Source organism: Myxine glutinosa, chromosome 2 (assembly GCF_964187855.1).
Source record: "Myxine glutinosa chromosome 2, kmMyxGlut1.1, whole genome shotgun sequence".
Classification (NCBI taxonomy): Eukaryota; Metazoa; Chordata; class Myxini; order Myxiniformes; family Myxinidae; genus Myxine; species Myxine glutinosa.
This window is the reverse complement of record NC_136262.1, coordinates 173,571,460-173,579,146: the sequence shown is the minus strand read 5'-3', so window position 1 is coordinate 173,579,146 and position 7,687 is coordinate 173,571,460.

The window sequence follows — 7,687 nt, the reverse complement described above, 5'->3', positions numbered from 1 at the left end:
ACAAAAAAGGAGTATGTGGTATTGGGAGTTACATGAATATTGTCGCGCGGACCCTTCGGTTAAGACCAGGGACCACGGATGGACTAGAACGGATTTACTCGAGGCGACGACCAAACACGGATTCGGCTATAAAACGCGGGAGGAAGAAGGGAAGTGGAAGCTGCGGTAAAAGCGCGTACCTGTGGAAGGCGAACGAACTCAAACAAAACCAGATTTGTGGGGAATGAAAAATAATACAAGGGTTTATTGTAATAAAAGGTAGGGACAGGAAAACGCGATACTAAATAAAAGTCCTAAGTTGGGATCCCACACACCTCACTTCAGAAACGAGACACAGGAATGAGTTACGAAAAGAATAATTGTCTCGTCGTGTAATGCAAAATGTTCTGTGGGTGCGGCCTTATCTCGTCTGTAGTCTTGTCCATCGTCCCCCCACGCGGCTCCCTCCGTCCGCCTCCGAGCACCAATCCAAAAGCACCACGCGTCCAATGCACCACGCGTCCAACGCACCAAAAGCACCACGCGTCCAACACAGGCTAGCGAGCTCCACACAAGGTTGGTCTCCAACACGAGGCACAAAGGGACAGGCACGGAGAGATTGCAGGAGGAGAGAACAGCGTCGAGGAGAGGAACAGAGCCAACAGGAATCCAGGCCAAGCGCAGCGCGAAGCACGATCCAAGCCACGAGGGAAGAGAAGGATCCAAGTCAAGCACGAACCGGGCGAAGAGAACCAGCTTCAATGTCGTCTCTGAGAAAAAGCTCTCGAATCGGTGCAGCACCCCCTTATATCACTTCGCCTGGTGACGTCAGACCGAAGATTCTCGTCATTCCCAAAACTTTCCAGCATCTTTCCTCCAATGAATCCCCTCCTCCTCAGTTGCATCCTCGTGCCTCCGGCGCTGATTGGCTGAGGTTCGCGCCTTCCGCGCCAACCAATCACTCGTTCCCTGTAGCGTGGTGATAGCTCGTGTCACTATGGTGCTAGGCCTGCCGGAGGTGTAGCTGGCTGCAGCCCATGCGGCGGTGCCCCGAACTGGCCTCTTGCCTGTTCCTTCCGAAGTCATTGTCTTCACCGCTTCCGGTCCAGTCTGGAGAGGACGCTGACGTTACTTGTTCGCCGCTTCTCCGACTGGGTCATTGTATATAGTCTGCTTTTCTGGTGGTCGTGGCGGCTTTTTGGCCGTTGGGTCTGCCCTCTGCTCGGTCCCGGCTCTGCTCCTGGCTTCGCCTGCCCGGCTCTTCCACTGTTTCCTCAGGCCCACTCCCGTTGTTTGTGGCCGTTGTTTGCGGCTGTGGCTGTTTGCCGCTGCGGTCTTGGTTTGCTTGATTAGCGGCTGTGGTCGTTTGCCGCTGCGGCCTTTGCTGTCTTGATTAGTGGCTGCGGTCGTTTGCCGCTGCGTCTTGGTTAGCGGCTGCGGTCGTTTGCCGCTGCGTCTTGATTAGCAGCTGCGGTCGTTTGCCGCTGCGTCTTGATTAGCGGCTGTGGTCGTTTGCCGCTGCGTCTTGGTTAGCGGCTGCGGTCGTTTGCCGCTGCGGCAAGGCCTACACGTCCTCCTCAACCTTGGCCTCTTACTTGTCCCTTCGCTCCTGTCTGGCATAGCTCCAAGGTACTGCGCCGCAAGGCTTCTTCTGCTCAATACTCACTCCACCCCATCATGCATCTCTGCAATCAAATCCCACGGACTCCTGCGACGACTCAGATACATTCGTAGAGGCTCCGGTCGTAAGTTTGTTTATTTACAAACAGGTCACTTCATTCCCGTACTCTGGTCGGCTCAGCGCACTCCCACTCATCGTCCCAGCGCAGCTGGTCACAGCAACGCACACGATCGCACCTCCTGTCTGCAAACCCTGGCTAAATCACCTGAGTTCATCCCCACCGTACAAAGCAACATCAAGCTCACCCTGTTCAATACCCGGTCCCTCAACAACAAAAGCCTCATCCTGAACGACTACATTCTGGAAAATAAACTGGACTTTCTCTGTCTCACTGAAACCTGGCAACAACCTCTGGACTACTTCTCAGTCAACCTCACTACACCCAATGGATATTCATACTTCAATAAACCACGCTCGGAGGGCCGAGGTGGTGGAATTGCCGTAATTCACCGACAGCACATCAAGACCAGCCTCATCTCCATCTCTTCTGCTCCATCATTTGAACACCTGGCTTTTAAACTCTCTGGTCACACACAGTCAGTCATGGCTGTCGTCTACCGCCCTCCCAAACCACACTCATCATTCCTGTCTGACTTCTCCTACTTTCTGACCCAGCTCTGTTCCCTCTCCCCCTCAATCCTCCTCCTCGGTGATTTCAATATCCACATGGACTCCACTGACTCCACAATAACCACTGACTTCACTGACTTACTCACCTGCTTTAACCTCACTCAACATGTCAACTTTCCTACCCATAACCGTGGTCACATTCTCGACCTTGTCTGCTCTACTGGATTAATTTTGCACCATCTCTCTGGCTCCGACCTCACCCTCTCTGACCACTTAGCCATCACTATGACCATCAACATCCCCACCCCAGCACCAAGGCATTATCGCACGATCAACTTCCGTAAGCTAAACGCTCTTTCACCTACCTCATTCTCATCCACTCTCTCTGAAAAAATGTCCACTTCTCCCTTCGTTGACCTCCACACCCCTTCTGACCTCACTGACTACTACAACCACACTCTCTCCTCCTGCCTTGACCAGCTTGCACCTATAAAAACCAAAAGAGTTTCTTTCACCCATTCTGCTCCCTGGTTTACCCCTGAACTCCGCCTAATGAAAACTCGTGCTCGCCAACTTGAAAGACTCCGCAATAAAACAGGTCTCACAATTCACTCCCAAGCCTACAAGGACCACCTACAGCACTACAAAGATGCCCTCTCCCGCGCCCGCACCGCCTACTACTCTCAAATTATCCACTCTGGCTCTGGAAACCCAAAAGCACTCTTCTCTACAATAAACAAACTCCTCAGCCCCCTGGACACCACCACCCAGTCATTCACAGTAGACAACTGCATCTCCTTCCTTTCATTCTTCCAAAGCAAAATTGACAACATCTACAACAGCTTAACCACCACCGCACCTGCTCCCCCTCAAACCACCTGCCCCCCCTTATCCTGCCAACCCCTGTCTCAGGTCTCCCCAGTCTCCCCTACTGACCTCTCTGAACTCCTCATAGGAATGAAAACTGCCACCTGCACTCTTGACCCCACCCCCCTCCAGCTTTGTCAAGGCCTCCCTTCCTGCTCTCTCTCCACTTATCACTGCAACAATAAACTCCTTCCTGTCGACAGGCATCGTCCCACCATCCCTCAAAATTGCTGCTGTTACCCCCATTCTGAAAAAAAACCTGTCAACCCTGACACCCTAAACAACTTCAGACCCATCTCCAACCTACCCTTTCTGTCAAAAGTTTTGGAACGCGCTGTAGCCACTCAACTTAAACATCACCTCTCTGCCAATAACCTGTATGAAACATTCCAATCCGGATTCCGCTCCAACCACAGCACTGAAACTGCTCTCTTCAAAATCACCAATGACCTTCTCCTCTCCTCTGACGCTGGCAACCTCAACATTCTCATCCTCCTCGACCTCAGCGCCGCCTTTGACACCATCAATCACACCATCCTCCTCACCCGACTTGAAACCACCTTTAACATTACCGGCACTGCCCTCTCTTGGATCAAATCATACCTCTCCGACAGACGCCAGTTCATCTCCATCAATAACTGCAAATCCCCCACTGCTCCCCTCCCCCAAGGTGTCCCCCAAGGTTCAGTTCTTGGCCCCTTCCTCTTCATCCTGTACCTGTCCCCCCTTGGTCACTTAATCCACCGTCATGGTCTCCAATTCCACTGCTTCGCCGATGACATCCAGCTTTTGATCTCCACCAAGTCCATCTCCACCGCCACCCACTCTATCCTGACAAACTGCATCACTCAAATAAAATCCTGGCTTCAAATCAACTTCCACAAACTTAACTATGATAAATCTGAAATAATCATCATTGGCCCAAAAACGCTCACCAAATCCACTCATAACTTTGCCCTCAACATCGACGGTTTCCCAGTATCCACCTCCCCTCACATCCGGAATCTTGGCGTCATCTTTGACCAAACCCTCTCCTTCGGCAAATACACTAAACAGATCACAAAGACAGCTTTCTTTCACCTGAAAAACATCGCCCGTCTCCATCCATCCCTCTCCTCCACGGCTGCAGAAACCCTCATCCACGCCTTCATCACCTCCCGTCTGGACTACTGCAACAGCCTCCTCTTTGGTTCACCCTCAATAATCATCAATAAACTCCAATGCACCGTGACCACATCACCCCCGTCCTTTACAAGCTTCACTGGCTCCCCATCCCCCAGAGAATCCAGTACAAAATCCTCCTCTTGACCTACAAAGCCCTCCATAACCTGGCCCCATCCTACCTGACTGACCTCCTCTCCAGACACACTCCCACCCGCAACCTCCGCTCTGCTGGTACCAACCTCCTAACCCCCCCCCCCCCCCATGCGGACCAAATTCAGATCCTGGGGGGACAGGGCCTTCTCCATCGCTGCTCCCACCCTCTGGAACTCACTACCTCACACCATCAGAGACTCCTCCTCACTCACCACATTCAAAACATTACTCAAGACCCACCGGTTCAACACTGCATTCAACATTTAACCCACAGCATTTAACCCCTGACTATCTCTTCTCCTTCTCCTTCCTTTTGCTTTGATTATTTACCTGTTGATTTTTGTCTTTTTGCACTTGTTTTTTTTGTACTCTGTCAAAGCGTCTTTGGGCTTCTTGAAAAGCGCTATATAAAATAAATGTATTATTATTATTATTATTATTGTCAGGGAAGGGAATTATTTAATGTTGTACTAAGGGCCTATCTGAGTGTCTATGTTGGTGTGCATTGCCATAAGGGACAAAGGTTTGATTACAAGGTGTGACACACAGGGGTTTATTCTTAATCCCCACACTATTTAACACCCGAACATCCTGGTATGTTCACAAGCAGATATCTTAACCCTACAAACCGGACTAAAACACAGAACTTATTACAGGTAGATTCCCTATCGCGTCAGTTGAATACCTACCTATACAGATCTACCTGGCTCTAGATTTTGCTCTACCCCCAGACATAACAATATTAATGAATGCATGATGAACCGGAAAGGATGAGGCATGACCGGTAGTGCCATGTACGAGCTGGGCGAGGAGTGGAGAAGGAGACACCATTAAAAGGTTGAGCTGAAGAACCTGCGTGTGGGCTGTCATTGTTATACAACAATTATGCAAAACATTTAGCACCTGCACCCCTCTTGCATGCCAGAAATTCATCTATTATATAATCGTCATGTTCTCTAACATCAAATCAAAACTCATGATCAAACGCAATTTAGTGTGAACTGAATGGAGGATTATGGTCAACATATATCATATAGGAAATTCAGTATTTGAAAACGTTATATTTTTGCAATACATAATACGTATTATTTTATCATGCGATCGTTATATCCCCCCGGAGTGTACCCCGGTTTAGAATAGGTACACCGTATCCCTGCGTGTCATAAGAGGCGACTAAAAGGGTTGGCGTCAGGAAGGGCATCCGGCCATAAAACATTGTCTCAAAAAGTGAACCATGACAATTACAAATGGGCAGGGTACAGCCCGAAGTACCCCGTGGGGGGACCTCACTCCCTCTCGTCAAAACTCAAGATGGGGAACCCGACCAAAGCAAGAGTGGAAATCAATCCATTTATGACGACGAAACGTCTGATGCCCCACGTGGAGATCGGTTTCTGAGGTTTGGGACATGGAATGTCGGGACAATGACAGGGAGAACAGGAGAAGTGGTGGAAGTATTGGTCAGAAGAAGAGTGGACATATGTTGTTTGCAGGAGACGAGATGGAAGGGAAGTGGTGTGAGAATGGTGAAGGGTACGCAGGGACAGAAATACAAGTTTGTGTGGCAAGGGTGCCCGGAAGGCGTGCATGGTGTTGGTGTCCTGTTTTCTGAGGAGTTTGTAGGCAGTGTGTTGAGTGTGACTAGAGTGAGTGAAAGGTTGATGATGGTGAAAATGATGATTGAAAAGCTCTTGGTGAACGTCATCTCGGGATATGCTCCGCAGGTCGGTCGGAGCGATGAAGAGAGGGACAAGTTCTGGTGTGCGATAGAGAAGCTGATGGAAAACGTGAAAGATGAGGAAGTTGTGGAAGGAGGAGACCTAAATGGACATGTGGGAAGGAGTATAGATGGTTTTGAGGGAGTTCATGGGGGTTACGGATATGGTGTGAGGAATGGAGAAGGTGAAAGGATTTTGGAGTTATCTGATGGAGCTGGTTTGTTGATTTGTAATACTCAGTTCCAGAAAGAGGATAAGAATCTTGTTACATACACGTCAGGTGGGTCGACGACAACCGTTGATGACCTGATGGTGCGTAGGCGAGATAGGGGGCACCTCCGGGACACAAAGGTGATCCCGGGGGAGGAGGCTGTTTCACAGCACCACTTGGTTGTCTGCGACATAAGGGTGAAAGGTGCGAGGAGAGCTCGGCGGGTGAAGTACCAACCGAGAATGAAGGTGTGGAGGTTGAAAGAGGTGACGGTGAGGGAGGCATTAAAAGAGAGGCTGAGTAGGGTAGAGGATGATGTGGTTGAGCTTGAAAGTGGTTGGATGTCAATGAAAGATAGTCTGTTGGGAGCCGTTGGTGAGGTATGTGGATGGACAAAAGGACCACCGAGGAACTCGGAAACATGGTGGTGGGATGATGAAGTTGGAAAGAGGATTGACGAGAAGAGGAAGAAGTTCAAGGAGTGGCAGAAGGCGAAGGGTACGGGGGCAGAAAAGGCAGAACATGAAAGTTATAAGGCAGCCAAGAAGGCTGCAAAGAAAGAGGTAGCAAAGGCGCAGGAGGCATGTAGGAAAATGTTCGGACAACGCTTGGATTCAGAAGAGGGTCAGAGAGCGGTATTCAGGATTGCAAAGCAGATAGCGAAAGATAGGTGCGATGTGATGGGGGTGAGTTGCTTGAAGGATGAAGTGGGACAAATCGTTGTGGACCCAGATGGAATTAAAGGAAGATGGAAGAGATATATGGAAATGCTGTTGAATGCAGAGAATGAATCGGACGGCAACATAGAGAGTAACCCAGTTTTAGGACCGGCAGAGAAAATAACTGAGAAGGAAGATGAGGAAGCGATAAAAGCAATGAAGAGTAGAAAAGCAGAAGGGCCGACGGGAATTGTGGGAAATAAGTTGAAGGCAGCAGGAAGTTGGGGTGTGAAGAGAATGACAGAGATCTGTAATCTGGTGGTGAAAGAAGGCCGCATTCCAATGGATTGGGAACCGAGTACCCTCATCCCTCTATACAAGGGGAAAGGTGACTCTCTGGACTGTGGCTCGTATCGAGCGATAAAATTATTGGAGCATGGAATGAAGGTATTGGAAAGGGTGTTGGAGAGGAGGATAAGGAAGAAAGTGAAGATCGACGAAATGCAGTTTGGATTTATGCCAGGAAGAGGAACGACAGACGCGCTTTCTATTGTAAGGCAGTTGCAGGAGAAGTACATGGAGAAGAGGAAGAAGTTGTTTCTTGGGTTTGTTGATCTGGAGAAAGCATTCAATAGGGTTCCATGATGCGAAGTAGTGACATGGGCATTGAGGAAGTTAGGAGTGG